Here is a 17,500-nt window from a genome sequence, read left to right as displayed (position 1 = left end):
AAAAATATAATAATTTCCCTAAAGCATGCAACTATCCCTAAAATATAAGTTATCCTAAAACATGAAAGATTCCCTAAAACACGAAAGATTCCCTTAAACATATGAAACATTCCCTAAAATATGAAAGATTCCCTTAAACATGAAAGATCCCCTAAAACATCAAACATTCCCTAAAATATGAAAGATTCCCTTAAACATGAAAGATCCCCTAAAAAATGAAATATTCCCTTAAACATGAAAGATTCCCTTAAACATGAAAGATTCCCTAAAAAAATGAAATATTCCCTTAAACATGAAAGATTCCCTAAAAAAAATGAAATATTCCCTTAACATGAAAGATTCCCTAAAAAATGAAGGATTCCCTAAAAGACACCGTAGAATTTCCCTGAGACACGAAATCCCCTTTTTCCCCCTAGCCAGAGAGGTGGATCAACATGACACGTACCATCCCACCACCACACCAGCTGGACAACAAGTCAGTCATATCAACCTCCCGAAATAAGCCAGATGGTGTGGGTGGTTGTGGGTGAGAGTAGGGAGAGAGAGAGAGAGAGAGAGAGAGAGAGAGAGAGAGAGAGAGAGAGAAGAGAAGAGAAGAGAAGAGAAGAGAAGAGAAGAGAAAACAAGAGAGAGAGAGAGAGAGAGAGAGAGAGAGAGAGAGAGAGAGAGAGAGAGAGAGAGAGAGAGAGAGAGAGAGAGAGAGAGAAGATAAGAGAGAGAGAGAGAGAGAGAGAGAGAGAGAGAGAGAGAGAGAAGAGAGAGAGAGAGAGAGAGAGAGAGAGAGAGAGAGAGAGAGAGAGAGAGAGAGGAGAGAGAGAGAGAGAGAGAGAGGTGTGAGGGAAAGTTTTATATCAGAGCAAAAAAAAAAAAAAACAACCCCCCCCCCCTAAGCAGGAGGGGGAGGAGGAGGAGGAGGAGGCCGCCAAGAAATGGTTGATAACACACAGGAGGAGAGGATGTAGTGTGGCCACGACGGGAGAGAGGAAGACGAAAGGCACCACAAACCAGGGCGAGACACGGGAAGGGCGGGCCGCTGGTTGATCAGGGATGGGCACACGCAAGACTGAAAGGGGGGGAGGGGTGTGAGGGGAGGAAGGAGGGTGTCTCAGAAGGAGGGGGGGAAGGAGAAGAAGGAGAGAGGAAGAAGACACACGTCACCTCCTCCTCCTCCTCTTCTCTCTCTCTTCCCCTCCCTCAAAAAAAGAAAAGAAAAATGGGGGTTACGGACGAAGAATTAAAGACAAACACGAAGATAAAAAGAGAGAGGGAAAGGGAGACAGACCAACGAGAGAGAGAGAGAGAGAGAGAGAGAGAGAGAGAGAGAGAGAGAGAGAGAGAGAGAGAGAGAGAGAGAGAGAAGAGAAAGGTAAGGGACATGTGGAGGGAGGGTCCCGAGGAATGGGAGAGAGAGAGAGAGAGAGAGAGAGAGAGAGAGAGAGAGAGAGAGAGAGAGAGAGAGAGAGAGAGAGTAATGAGACGGCCCTGAGGAACAGACAAGGGGGGGGTGGGGGGGTGAGGGTTAAGCTTATGGAACAGACAGGGAACAGGAGGGGGAGAGACAGTCCAAGGAGGGGGGAAGGGAAATATGGCCCCTGAGAAAGGACGGGATTAAGGGTTTAGACGGAGGTGAGGGACATGTGGAGGGAGGGGGTGGGGGATGGGTGGTCGTCCCCAGGGAATGAGAGAGAGAGAGAGAGAGAGAGAGAGAGAGAGAGAGAGAGAGAGAGAGAGAGAGAGAGAGAGAGAGAGAGAGAGAGAGGGTAAGGGACGTGTGGAGGGAGGGGGGGAGGGTCCCCGAGGAATGAGAGAGAGAGAGAGAGAGAGAGAGAGAGAGAGAGAGAGAGAGAGAGAGAGAGAGAGAGAGAGAGAGAGAGAGACGAGAGACATAATGGCCTATGAAATACCCGACACCGAGATGAGGTTGAAAGTCCCTAGGGAAGCGGTTAATACCATCAGCCCTATAGACACACACACACACACATCCTTAAACATATACGTCATCCATAGCACTGTCTTACCCTGGGAGACGATCTAAGGAAAGAACCAGGTCCGGAAGGCGGATGATCCTGCACTTTGGCACTCTACACCAGTCCTACCTTCACGGTGGCAGCAGCGGCGTGGGGGGAAGAGAGAAGAGAGAGGAGTTAGTTATTACCAGTGACGAGATGAGAGGAGGAGACGACGTCTCTGTAGCAGAAATATAAATGTTACAAAACATGATTACATTTTCCCTCTAATAAGCTCCCCTCCCCCACCTCCCTCCCCTCCCTCTAATAAGCTCCCCTTCCTCTTCCCCTTCCCCCTTCCTCCCCTTCCCCTTCCCTTCCCCATCCCCCAGGTAAATTGATAATGTGTGGTGGGTGTGGGGTGAGGGGGTGGAGGTGGGGTGGTTGGTTAGGTTAAGAAGTTTATAGAGTGTGGGGAGTGGGGGGGGAGGGGGAGAGTGGAGAGGGGGAGAAGAAGAACTTGGGGAGGGAGAAGGGAGGTGGGGAGTGGGTGGGTGGATCGGGGGAGATGAAGGAGAGAAGGAGGAGAGAGGAAAGAAGCAAGTTAATGCATAAATTGTCCCCTCTCCCTCCACACCCCCCCTCCAATATCTCCCCTTCCCCTCAACTACCACCATCTCCCCAACATCTCTCTCCCCGCTCCCCACAATCTCCCCCTCCCAGACATCTTCACGAAAACTTTTCTTCAGAGACTAATTTTCACAGCAGGTGGGGAGGAGGGGAGGGGAGGAGGAGGAGGAGGAGGAGGAGGAGGGAATGGGAGGGAGGGGAGGGGGGTAAATTTCCCCCCCCCTCCCTAAGGTTAACGACGGTGAGATACGACCCTCGTTGTGGTATATGGTGTACTGGGGGGGAGGGGAGGAGGGAGGGAGGGGGGAGGGAGGGGAAGGTAATTTCCTGAGGTCGAGGAGGGGAGGGGAGGGGAGGGGGTAATTTACCTGTGACGTATTCCGCCACAGATTATAACAACGTAATTTGTGTGTGTGTCTGGCGTTACCGGGCTCTGCCTGCTCGATGCTGTGAAAATACCCCCCCCCCCCCTTTACGGCTTACATCGTTGGAGGAGGGGAGGGGGGAGGGGGGAGTCTCTCGTTCGTCCAAGAACGTCTCAATGCCAGTGGGAGTCGTCTGCCTTTCCCTGCTACTGTTAAAAGCGCAGCTTGCGTAAAAACCAGGATTCGCAAAGAAATTCTTCGTGGGACGATTATCAAGAAACCCATTAATCTTAACCCTCGTTCCTGGGATCACACACACACACACACACACACACACACACACACACACACATACACACACACACATACACACACAAACACACAACAATTGTCACCTAACCAAACCCATGGAGGCAGTCGACGGCCCAGATAATAGAGAAATAAATTTTTGCTTTTTAAATCACCGACTCACACTGACGTAGCCTACGTCACACCGACTCTTCGTCACACCGACTCTACGTCACACCGACCCTGCGTCACACCAACCCTTCGTCACACCGACCCTGCGTCACACCGACCCTTCGTCACACCGACCCCTCATCACACCGATCCTACGTCACACCGACCCTACGTCATACCGACCCTACGTCACACCGACCCTACGTCACACCGACCCTGCGTCACACCGACCGTTCGTCACACCGACCCTCCGTCACACCAACCCTTCGTCACACCGCCGACCCTTCGTCACACCGATCCTACGTCACACCGACCCTACGTCACACCGACCCTTCGTCACACCGCCTCTACGTCACACCGATCCTACGTCACACCGCCTCTACGTCACACCGACCCTTCGTCACACCGACCCCTCGTCACACCAACCCTTCGTCACACCGACCCTGCGTCACACCGACCCTACGTCGCACTAATTCAGCGTCACACAATCCGTGGCTTGAAGTTCCCCTCCCTCAGTGTTACGGTCACCTACGATGCCGGAAATGGAAGGTCTTAAACCAAGTGACAGGCTTAGGAAAAACTGCTATAAATCATATATATATATATATATATATATATATATATATATATATATATATATATATGTATATATATAGGAGTGGGGGTTATTTACATGGAGGCGTCTTAACTACCACAAAGACCAACCCAAATTACTTGACAGTGCACGAAAGGCAATCAGTAGTTGTGAGGGGGGGGGGTTGTGGTGGTGGTTAAGAAATGACACAACAGCCCTAAAACCAATCCGCTGGTCACACACACACACACACACACACAGGCTACTTGGTGGAGAACATGACTGTGTGTGTGGGCCCCATATACCGTGAGCACCTCCGGCTGCGGGTAGCGCTACGCGCTGCCCACAGACGAGTTGTGCGAGTTACAGGTTTAAGTGTAGAATGCGTTCGTGGGTTTACGGTAAACAGTTCAAGCGTGGAGGCGAGGCTCAGAGAGAAAGAGAGAGAGAGAGAGAGAGAGAGAGAGAGAAGAGAGTAATACACGTATTGAACACCAAGGTATAATAACGCCCCCCCATTCCACCCGCCTCTCTTCGGGGGAGGGTGGGTTGGGTGGGAGGGGAGGTTTAAACCAGCCCGTAACAACATCTGCCTTGAGTCTCATGCCGGCCCACCGTCTGGTCTGGTCTGCCGGGGGCCCCAACTCATGCATAGTGGAAGTGTTATGTGGTCTTAAAATTATCCTAAACATCTAGAGAAAAGTCTTCAAACATTTTAGGTTGGATGATGCAACCGCCCACGCTAACGGGGTTTAATGACTCTGGGATTTAATACGACCGACGAGTCTGAGCGAGCGAGCCAGCGAGCCAGTCCGGCGTTATTTATCATCATCATGTTTGGTTCAGTAAATGGAATACAATAATGGTGACCATCTATAGGCTTACCGGGATCTCTTCTGTTGTTTTTTCCCTCGTATCTCATGCTGGGTACGTAATAAGGGCGTTCACTGGGCACAGAAAAAGGAAAACTACCTCACGACACGACGACGGAGTGACGATATCTGTTTGTTTCTCCAATCAATCGTTCAGCATCTAAACTTCAGTTAACTTATTTACTCATAAAATTCTTTTCTGTTAACATTATCGGAATTTTATAATAACATTATTATTAATGCAATACTTTAATTGTTTCATTGAAAAATTATTTTTATTTACATATCTTAGTGGGAAAGAATAGCGATACGCATTTGATTATTCAACGCTCCTCCCACATCTTTCTAATGTTCATTGTTGACTTTATTTCTAAATCATTTTAACAAATCTTCCACATTTTTACTATCTTTACACTTCAATTAGCAATTCTTAACCCAAACTATACAAATATTGAAAGACTATATGAACAAGTATTCTCTAGACTCAAAAAATAATCGGTGAAATTGGGTGGTTGAAGTGTCAGTGGCAACTTTATTTGTTTACATATGGACGTCACGAAAACTTTAAAGAGGAGTAGATTTAACTACGTAAACGAGCTTGTGCTTGTTTACATACATATAATCGTTTAAGGTATATATATATATATATATATATATATATATATATATATATATATATATATATATATATATATATATATATGTATATATATATATATATATATATATATATATATATATATATATATATATATATATATATATATATATATATGGGGGGATTTTTTGCGTAATTACGGTCTATATTAGTACAGTATCCAGAGCACTGTAGACATAATTGGCAAGTTTTGTAATTGAGGTACAGTATGAGTCGTGCCGTAACCATTACAAGGACACATAGGGCTGTGTCGCTCCACCAGGTCATCTACGGCGCCATGGTTCTAGGGGTCTGTGTGTGGGGGTGTGGGTGGTGTGGGTGTGACACGCCGTCGTCCCTGCAGCTCGGGTGATCACGCCACGAGCGACGCTGTTGTCGGCCAACCGAGTGTGACTAACACGATTCCCTGGTTCCCCTTCCTCCTCCTCCTCCTCCTCCCTGCCTTAGCCCTCCTGCCGGCGACGCAGCCGGCGATATTTACATAAAAGGTGGGTTTTAAGATCCCCCCCCCGGAACAACACGAGGGGGGCGCCAGCAATAACTGTTGTGTCTTATTGGCTCGTTTAACTTCGTGTGTTTGGTTTCTCTTCGTCTCTTTACCCATATATACATTCTCTCTCTCTCTCTCTCTCTCTCTCTCTCTCTCTCTCTCTCTCTCTCTCTCTCTCTCTCTCTCTCTCCTCAAATCGGATACGAGATGGAATTTAACGTACAACGATAATGCCGCGGGTATAGCGTCATCGTATATTCCTCATTAGCGATGACCGTGTCAGCTTAAAAAAGTAGCAGGAGAATTTGAGAGCGAGGACGGACGGACGCCTGGCAGGCATGTACCTACCTACCTACTGGCCCGCGGGACACGCTTGTATTCCGTAAACATTTTATGCTACAGCCTTATCTGCATATGAAAGGAGCCAGGTGATCCAATAGAGGCGAGAATAATAATTACGGAGAGAGAGAGAGAGAGAGAGAGAGAGAGAGAGAGAGAGAGAGAGAGAGAGAGAGAGAGAGAGAGAGAGACACGGTGTGGTGACCCGGCCTACGACTCTATGAAACACTATGTGACCCCCCTTCCCCCCTTCTCCATCCGTTGTGACCTGACCTGTGGGGATCAGGACGTGACCAAAGGGGAATGGTAAGTTTTCCACCCTTCCCTGTCCAGTGTTGAATGGTAATCCCATCAGTTCCTTTACCTTATTACTAATTATTCTAATGAGGGGAGGACCCGTCCATCTAATGAATCATTTGTGGTATGAAGCTCATTAGAGTACTGGAGCAAATCTCTTCGGATAATCATTTGATACGAAAGCCAAGTGAAATTATTAGTCTGTGACATGATTGTAATCCCTAAAATGACATAAATTATTTATTTCCCCCAACATCCTGCTCTCGCATCTTGCCTTGTACACACACACACACACACACACACACACACACAAACACACACACACACACACACGCACGCACAAACACTCACACACACACACACACACATATATATATATATATATATTCCCTACTTCACGACTACGTACTTTCTCTGAATTTCCTTGCAAATACGGATATGATTATGTAAATATGGAAATGATGATTTGAAAGTCATATTTCTAGGCGTCTTAACGAAAAAAAAAATGGTAACCTAATATCAATGTTGTACAGGGAAAACTGAAGCCATAATTCTTATTATAGGCCACAGTAAACAAACACATCCTGACAACTTATGAGAGCAGTTGTAATGATACAATCATTACAAATATTACAGCATAAATGATAAATGGTAAAAAATAGATAGCCTCAAGTTAGAAAATAGACTCGGATAGAAATATCATCATTCAGGGAACATTCATATATATATATATATGTATATATATATATATATATATATATATATATATATATATATATATATATATATATATATATATATATATAGTTAAAACTAGGAGAAAATATATATTAATGTGTATATATAGGTAAAACTAGAAGAAAATTAAACCAAAGAATATGAGAACAGAGGCGAGATGTCATATTATAGAGAAAACAATTTTCTTTGTCAGTTGTGTTTGGGATTATAATCCTGGTTAGAGGCAAGGTAATCGTTGCTTTGCTTTCACGTCTAATGATCATCCGGGACGGGTAACTGCTCTGTCTAGACTCGTCAGCTTCATATCAAATTCTAATTCATTAGAAGGACAGGCTGGTGTCCCTCATTAGAATAATTTGTAAGAAGGTTAATACGGTAATAATCACCCGTAAACACCCGACAAGACAAGGAAAGAGACTGCCAGTTACGGCCTTAATCCCCTCCCCACACAGGTCAGGTCACAGCAGCTGGGGTCATTTGGATGTTGCTCAAGTTATTGGCTAGGACACACACACACACACACACACACACACACACACACACACACACACACACATTCACACACACACACACACATATATATATATATATATATATATATATATATATATAAGATGGTACGAGCCAGCCCTGGACAGAGCTGGAGAAGGCAGACCCAGCAGGAATAATCTGGGTAGAAGCCTGGCTCCTGGGCTGGCCAACCTTAAGACGGGAGAGCAATTTTAATCTGGGAGTTCATGTTGACATTTTCTGAATACACAGGCGAGACCTAACGCTGGTGTGGGGAGAGGGAGGATGGTGGGTGTGGGGAGAGGGGGGAGAGAGAGAGAGAGAGAGAGGGGAGATGAGAGAGGGAGGAAATATTTGTGGTGTCGTCTTTAGTTATTGCCTCAGAGAGAGAGAGAGAGAGAGAGAGAGAGAGAGAGAGAGAGAGAGAGAGAGAGAGAGAGAGAGAGAGAGAGAGAGAGACGTGTCTTGCCTAGCCCCATATGGTTTACATTAGTGTGTGTGTGTGTGTGTGTGTGTGTGTGTGTGAAGTCTGCAGTTTACTCTGAGGTTTACTTCGTTGTGTGTATACTGTTTTAAGGACGGGGCCGTGTCCCTCCCTCTCCCTTCCCTTCCCTAAATCTTAACCTAACGCCCTTAAAGGGAACTGTTTACTCTTAAAGAATATTGTCTTAAAAGTTTGATGTAATTCCTTGAATGTTGACCTGGATCCAATATTCAACGTAAAACCTTTAAATCGTAGATGCTTTCCTTAAATCTTTTAATTATAGTGTTATTCCTCTAAAACCGCCCTTTTTTTATTTTACCTAAAATCTTTACTTAAAAACCTACCTTGCCATGATTGCTTACGCATAACACCAATTTATTTTAACTTGCCTATTTTAAGTCCTTACTCCTTTACCATATCAAAACCTAAAACTTAGAATTTCTCCCTTTATCAAAGTCACATAAAAACTCGTACTTAAAACCATACCTTTTTTTTTATACAGTCCTTTACCTAGAAAAAAAACCTTACTTAAAATCACTCGTTTCTCACGGTCACACACTTTAAACCCTAACTTAAAACCATTACTTCCTCCCTTACCGAAGTCTTATCAAAAACCATTGAAACCTAAAAAAAAAGAAAGATCTTCTCCTTTACCTTAGCCACTTACCCAAACACCGTCCTTAAAACCTGTACGCCCTCTCCTCTCACCTAAAACCCTAAATCTAAATCCATTACTTTAAATTGACTTGTCTCCCTAAAGCCATTATCCCTAGAAAATACTGAAAAAAAACAGGCTCGTGCCATGAATAACAAGCTAAGCCACCCACACGCGGCAAGCTAAGCTGGCATTAAAGGTGCGGCCACAAACAGCCAAGTTGATCAGATGTTCGCAGAGAGGTACATTGGCTTCGGCCGGGCCCACGGGGTTAGAGACAAGACCCCACCACCGCCCCACCCTCGAGACCAGCTAAAGGTCGATTCTGTACAGTGGAGGTTGGGTTAATGTGTCTTTTGATGCCTGGTGACCGACTGTCACGTTTGGCAACGCCGCCAGATCCTACCAGCACCCATCACTACCCACCTGCACCCATCACCACCCAACGCTACCAGATCCTACCAGCACCCATCACTACCCTAACGCCACCACCAGATCCTACCAGCACCCATCACTACACCACATGCACCCATCATTTCCCAACGCTACCACCAGATCCTACCAGCACCCATCACTACCCCACCTGCACCCATCACCACACAACGCTACCAGATCCTACTAGCACCCATCACTACACCACCTGTACCCATCATTACCCAACGCCACCACCAGATCCTACCAGCACCCATCACTACACCACATGCACCCATCATTTCCCAACGCTACCACCAGATCCTACTAGCACCCATCACTACCCACCTGCACCCATCACTACCCACGTACACCCCACTAGAACAAGTGCAGGAACGCTGAGAGATCCATTCCCCTCCCTCCCTCATCTTGGATATCAACTCGCTTGTGTCGTCTGCCCATCTGGACTCCTTAAGAATCCTGAGAATCCCACCTCGGGAGCGGTTAACCCGCCACTTCCCCACGAATTATGAGGGGGGGGGGGGCGGCTCGGTGAGAGGGAGGGAGAGGGAGGGAGAGGGAGAGAGAGGGAGAGCCACCGTCTCTCGCCTCATGCACTGCGCCTGGACGTGATTCTGGTGGTGATGCATGATGGTGGAGAGGGGGAAGGTGGGGAGGGGGAGTTGAATGGGGGGGAAGGGGGGAAGGGGAGTTGAATGGGGGGGAGGGGGGAAGGGGAGTTGAATGGGGGGGAGAGGGGAAGGGGAGTTGAATGGGGGGGAGGGGGGGAAGGGGAGTTGAATGGGGGGGAGGGGGGAAGGGGAGTTGAATGGGGAGAAGGGGAGTTGGATGGGGGGGAGAGGGGTTTCCTTTCTTGATGTAGGTAGAGCGTGGCGGCGGTGATTCTACCGCAGCGAGAGCGATTCTTGGGTGATTCTTCTTGCGGTGGGGAGAGTGACAGTGTTAGGTTAGGTGATTCTCCTGGAGTGAGAGTGGTTCTAGGGTGATTCTAGTGGTGGAAATGGATGTTTAAAGGGAGGGGAGGGAGAACTTGATGGGGTTTGAGTGTTACAGTATTGATCCAAGTGAGCTGATTGATTCTAGAGTGATTCTGATGATGATTCTAGAGTAAATCTAATGACAATTGATTCTAGAGTGATTCTGGTGATGATTCTAGAATGATTCTGATAATTGATTCTAGAGTGATTCTGGTGATGATTCTAGAATGATTCTGATGACAATTGATTCTAGAGTGACTCTGATGATGATTCTAGAGTGATTCTGATGATGATTCTCGAGTGATTCTGGTGATAAGTATGTGGCTCGCTCAGGATGGGGAGCGGTGGCTTAAGTGCCTCACCATCAGTGATTCTAGCCTGATTCTGATGCCTAGAATCCTACTAGCGGACGCTGGCTCTCCACAGTGATTCTACTGGGCTGAACCCGAACCCCTTCCCCCCCTGCCCCCATGTGCGCCTTATCCTCTCCCTCCTAATCGCCCCTTTTACCTCCCCACCCCCTTTCCTCTCCTCCTCTCCCCCTCTGCGCCTTCTTCTCTCTCTCCTAATCGCCCCTTTTACCTCCCCTCCCCGCCCTTACTCCTCCTCTCTCCCCTCTGCGCCTTCTTTTCTCCCTCCTAATCGCCCCTTTTACCTCCCCCTTCCCGCCCTTACTCCTCCTCTCCCCTCGCCCTCACCTCCCTTCTCCACTATCCGTCACAATTACTCAGCTCCCCACCACTTGCGGTTGTGGGTGGGAGGGGAGACAGATGACTGTACTAAGCGGGGCGATAACCGCCCACCGATATGAACTCATGGTTGGGCTATTGGCCCGATATATGTGTGTGTCGCTGGTCGTCGTGGGGGGGGTTTTGGGGGGGTGTTGGGGGAGTGTTGTGGGGGGTGCTGTGGTTGTGGGGGGGTTGTGTTGTGGGGGGTGTTGTGAGTTGTGGGGGTGTTGAGGGTGTTGTGGGGGTGTTGTGAGTTGTGGGGAGGGGGTGTTGAGGGTGTTGTTGGGGTTTTGTAATTTGTTGTAGGATGTTGTGGGGATGTGGTGAGTTATGGGGTGTTGTGGGATGTTGTGGGGTGTTGTGAAGGGGTGGTGGTGGATATTGTAGGGTCCTGGTGGTGGCTCTATAGTGAGGATCTCTCTCTCTCTCTCTCTCTCTCTCTCTCTCTCTCTCTCTCTCTCTCTCTCTCTCTCTCCTTTTGTTGAAGATAACGTAAAAAGAAACGTCTTTAAGTAATATGCGAAGACGATTGTGGACGTGTGCAGGATTAATGCAGACGAACTGTTAACCAAGAATCCAGAAATAGCAAACGAAATGTAATAAGAAGAAACGTACAATGATGGGTATTGAAGACAAAACCAAAAATGCGAATAAGGAAACAGACCTGCAATTTGCATATATATATATATATATATATATATATATATATATATATATATATATATATATATATATATATATATATATATATATATCTACAAGAAATCCACCCATAAAAAAAGATATATACTTACGAGCCTTTACTGAGGCAAATTGTCTGTACTGGTACAATAGCATTGCTGACACAACATAACCCTGGGATAACACGCATATTATTACTGGCTGAGGGACGCGTCAAGGCCTTTAACTCCGGGTTATGGTCCAGCCCCAACACTTTACCGCATTATTAAACGTCCCTCGAGGACTACCTTATATGCCTCCGTCCTCGTAGGGCTGTTGGAGAGGTAGGGGCCCCGTGAGGATTGAGGGAGGGGCTCCTCCTCGCTGGGCTGTCCCCTACAGGAGAGCCTGTGAGGGCTGGTAAGCCCGCCCAAGTGTGTGAGGTACACAGTCGTCTCCTCTACTCCTTCATCACTGGACTGATATACTGTCTTGCCATATATATATATATATATATATATATATATATATATATATGACCTCAAAGGCTCATGATGCTGAGGGCTTATATATCAACTGACTTATATTTCTCTCTTGTGTCTCCCATGATGATGTGATTGTTACACGAAGGTGCACTTGGGAATTTTTCGTGTTTCATTTTCCCCGTGGACTCATAGGAATATATATATATATATATATATATATATATATATATATATATATATATATATATATATATATATATATATATATATATATGAAAGGTATATAAATTTCACACGCTGGAAACATTATCTTGCACAATCCGCAGTGAGGTTCGAACCCAGGCACTTTTCGCAATCGAAGGTGACCTTCCAGAGACCTCGAACCCACGCACTCGTGTACTACGCCGCTCGGCGGCAACGTTAATGCAACATCTAGAGCACCAATATGTCCGCCCGCCGGGGGTAGTGCCCCAAGATGGCGGCGACTACATTCGCGAATTAGGTATTCCGGATCTGTGCTGTTAGTGGCTCTGGTTTATTTATGTTACTAACGCTTGTCACGTGAGGTGTTGCAGAGCATACCTTCCCAGTAACACTTACTCCATCACTCATGCTTTATATATATATATATATATATATATATATATATAGAACCTTCACTTCCACATGAAAATATATATGCAGCAGTGGTGACTGTTGTATATATATTGCAGCAGTGGTGACTATTGTATATATATATATATATATATATATATATATATATATATATATATATATATATATATATGTATATATATATATATATATCTACGTTTGTCAGTTGCGTTTGAAAAGGTTTTATCTTAAAATATTGTAATTTTTCTTTTAGATTATCAATGAGCCACAGGTTTTTCAAAATAGATGCTTTTTAGAAAAAAATGTATCTATCGTAAAACGGAGCAACGTATTGTAAAAGAAAAAAAAAATTGGCTTAATTTTATGGTGAAAAATAAATGAAAAAAGAAAACGTTCTAAAAAATATGAAAATAGTTATAAAACGTTTTAATCCGGGATTCACTTCAAAAACGTTTTGGAGAATTTGGATATTGTTTCAAACCGGGAAAATAATAGAGAAAATGTTCCCAACTGTGGAGGCATTGAGGAGACGTTCCCACCTGTCGACAGAATTTTAGAACGTTTAAACCCAGGCAACGTAAATTGTTTTTAAACTGGAAATTCGTTCAGAAACGTTTAGAATGGTAGAAACGTTTGAAACACTTCATAAACCTTCTACACACACACACACACACACACACACACACGTATCCTTAATCTATGAAATGTTGTTTTTAGAAGCCTTTATCAACACATTACTACGGCCATTCTAACCCTCTATGTCAACAATTAATCCTTCATATTTCGGATCCAACGTTTCCAGGCGCACATGGACTCTTCCTAGCGTTTATTTATTCCTGGGTTCGAAGCTGGCGATTGCTTATTCTGAAAGCGTATATGATTTTGAAGGCTTGTGATTTTGAAGGTTTGTGACTTTCAAGGCTTGTGATTTTGAAGGTTTGTGATTCTGAAAGCATATATGATTTTGAAGGCTTATGATTTTGAAGGCTTGTGACTTTGAAGGCTTGTGATTTTGAAGGCTTATGATCTAGATGGCTTGTGATTTTGAAGGCTTGTGACTTTGAAGGCTTGTGATTTTGAAGGCTTGTGATTTTGAAGGCTTATGACTCTGAAGGCTTATAATTTTGAAGGCTTTTGATTTTGAAGGCTTGTGTCTGAGGGCTTATGACCTCGAAGGCTCATGATGCTGAGGGATTATAATTCTTTAAAAAGACGAAGGGTTACAACTTTGAAGGCTTATGGTTCTGAGGGCGTCCCCCCCCCCCCCCACGATAATCATACTTTGCTAATTTTCCATTTTTTTTCCCTCATTATCCACACTGACCTATGTCTATGTCCCTGATCTCTTCGGCTGTTCCGTACGGTCGCGAGCGGATCCTGCATTCTGTTGGGGTCTGCATCCTGCATTCTGCTGGGGGTCTGTATGCCTTTGAATATTCGACCTGGACGGCCTTTTTATAACTAATTTGCAACACATGGAACATAATTTTTCACGGGAATGCGAAACGAAATTCGAGAAGCTACGTATATACATATATAGTTAACATTCTAATATAACCTCTAAAAAAAAGTGAATAGATTTTTTTTTCCTACCTTCACATATGATATATCAAAATGAAAATATGGTCATCAAGGTTTCAATTATTTTTTTCCTATAGTTTTCCCGTAAAGTTTTTGACAGCCATGAATAATTTACATGTGTAGAATGCTTTGCCTTAACGTGTATCGAATGGATTACATTTAAGGGAATTCATAGGTAATGAACAAAATTTATGAATTAAGATAGTATCCCAGTTTATAGGTTACATTAGAATTACATCACAAGTAATTAAGATAATCAAGCTATTGTCTATATATCGGTTTATTGTTTATATCAGAACGAAATCAAAGGTAATTCACTATAGTAACAGATTATTCTTCTTGAAATTATTTCTCCAAAGGAACCGGAAAATTATTTACATAATCGTTATATCATTTCGTTTTTCCTTTCCGTGTCTTAATTCACTGTATATATATATACACTGGGACGAAATTTAAATGCATATACACCAAAATGACACCTTCGCGTGTAAGCTGTTTGGATGGGGGTTCCCAACCCCTTTTGGAGATCAAGAATAATTATCTATTTATAATTCCAGAGGGCAAAAAATAGATATCGTGAAAGACATGACTTATGTTTGATGTCAGCCTCTCTCTCTCTCTCTCTCTCTCTCTCTCTCTCTCTCTCTCTCTCTCTCTCTCTCTCTCTCTCTCCACTTATCTCAGTCTTTTTCTCTCCCCTTATCAAACTCTCCTCTCATATTTTTCTATTTCTTTTACTCTTTCTCCTCTTACCTCCCTCTCTTTCCCTGCTTCTCTCCACGTCTTTACATCTGTCTGTCTGTCCCTTTCACTGCCTCCCCAACCCCTCCCACGACTAGATCTATCTCTCTGACCTTTGCTTTTGTTGCTAAGTTTTAAGTACTAACACAAAACATGAAAAAAAGACGTACATTCTCAAGGATTCCCTTTGAACCAAGAGAACTCATCCCACCCAAACACTCGGGAATACAGAGATTGATTTTGCGAAGCGTATAGGCATTACAGGTACAGGGCATCGGCATGTACTCTATCAATTCACTGCCTTCATCCATGTCATTCCCGGGTCATTCAATGAATGGGCGAGTTCCCGGTGAATAAGTGAATATCCGACAACGACATGGCTTCAGGCGCTGGTAAACAAGGACCAAGAGGATTGAGTTGTGAACACGAGGGAATATGCCATCCGTTTTCTCGACTCACAGGCTCTCTCGTTTTCTATATCTTGGGGAAAACGATTATGCGAAACAAATGAAGAATAATGGTGCTCCAGGTTCTTAATTGTTATGTATTGTTCTTGTTCTGTATCCGTTTAGGAGGCCTAGCCTTGAGGTCACCGAGAACCTCAAATTGACTTGTTACCCTTCAGTAGGCCTATAGTCACGTGGGCGAGAAAATCATTGTATTCTGTATGGATTTCGTGGTCCTATATATGCAAGCCATCGATATTCAAATAGTCCGTATTTCGCTCGGTATTTTCATTGATTCACTAAATGCCTGTCCTCAGCCAATAAGGGCTTTCTTTCTATCGTATATATATATATATATATATATATATATATATATATATATATATATATATATATATATATATATGTACAATCTTTAGTCAGGATAAATTCCTGCATTTCCTGCATTAATTATAACATTCCATGACGAAAACAAAAACAAAAGAATTGCCAAGCGTCACTACGATTCAATATTTCTCTTAATATCTCTTAACAAAGACGTTTCCCTTACTATCAAAAGCGAGTTAAGTTCCACTTTTTCTTTACCTGGTATTCCTCGTGTTTAAATATACCTTAACTCTGTCTCACCTTCCAGAAAAAACATTTAGAAATAAAAAACTAAGGCAACATTTCACATTTCTGAGATTTCACCGTAACTGGGCCTCCGTGCTTTGTTTACGTCCAATATATTCACAGGAGTGAGGTTCCCCGCTCCGTTTATGTGCGTTTTATGCCTTCACAAGGGCTAAGGATTGCCCCAGGGCTGCCTTAGGGCTGTTGTCCACGTTGTATAAAAAGGGGAAAATACAGCCATGCATAAAATGTCCAGGAAAGTCGTAGAGGATCGTAAGAATAACATGAAGACATGCAGAGAGGGAGAGACGAGGATCTGCACAAGGTGGGGACTTTTCCTCAGAGATAAGCTGTGAAGAATACGAAGCCCTGGAGAGTAAAAAAATGCTCCTTTGGAACCACCTCTTGAAGTACAGCTATAATGAAGAATATGTATAGAAGACTTTAGACTATAGATGATGTCGTTGCAGACTGAAGAATGCTCATAAAGTGAATGCATTACCCGAGCTCGGTTGAAACGAAGAAACCTTATGAGAGAACGCAAGACTGGAAAAACTTTCGGTCAAGGACGAATGGATATTTTTACCCATAATCATAATTAAGAAATAAAAACACACATTGTTTGACCGAAGAGAATGACTCGTGACATTTAAATCAGAAAAACGTGCAATGATAAAGCTAATAATATATAGAAAAACCAAATGCTTTGAATAATACACTTCGCTACGTAAATATAAGGAAAAAAAGATGTAATTTCTAAAGCGAAAGAATATGAATCAGTGCATAACCATGTGGCAGACAGTTAAGATATGCACACATGAATCTACGAAAATGAAGAAAGTATGTGGCTGAATGTGAAAATAAAATAAGATAAATAGCTGCATGTTAGACAGACGTAAGCTAAACTTGTTATTGATATAGCAAGTGGGTAGCTGCTTTTCTGCTTTGTTGCCAGAGTGGAAGAGGATGTAGCTACATGAAAAAAATATATAGAATTAGGACTATGAAGAGGGTTACAACCATCTGTACCAATCTATCTATGTAATAGAATGAAAGAAGAAATCTGACATAACAAGCAAGAATGGCTTACAGGAATATTACCTAACCATATATATACTGATATCACCACTACTACTACTACTACTACTAAATGTAACAAGATAAAAGTATGCATATATATATATATATATATATATATATATA

The 17,500-nt window shown here is 43.7% G+C and overlaps 1 protein-coding gene across 9 annotated transcripts in view; it reads right to left on the bottom strand.

The window, feature by feature from the left end:
• Positions 1-17,500, bottom strand: part of LOC139746895 (uncharacterized) — a 589,528-nt gene that overhangs the window by 311,124 nt on the left and 260,904 nt on the right. Inside the window, exon 2 of one of the 9 annotated variants that reach the window (XM_071658569.1) lies at positions 2,019-2,096. The exons of 7 other annotated variants lie outside the window; for them this stretch is intronic. The gene's annotated coding sequence lies outside the window, so the exon portion shown is untranslated. The remainder of the gene's footprint in view (positions 1-2,018; positions 2,097-17,500) is intronic. One more of the 9 variants, XM_071658570.1, reaches the window with a different exon arrangement.

The sequence above is a fragment of the Panulirus ornatus genome, chromosome 66 (assembly GCF_036320965.1).
Source record: "Panulirus ornatus isolate Po-2019 chromosome 66, ASM3632096v1, whole genome shotgun sequence".
Taxonomy (NCBI): domain Eukaryota; kingdom Metazoa; phylum Arthropoda; class Malacostraca; order Decapoda; family Palinuridae; genus Panulirus; species Panulirus ornatus.
This window is presented reverse-complemented; position numbering and strand designations above follow the sequence as displayed.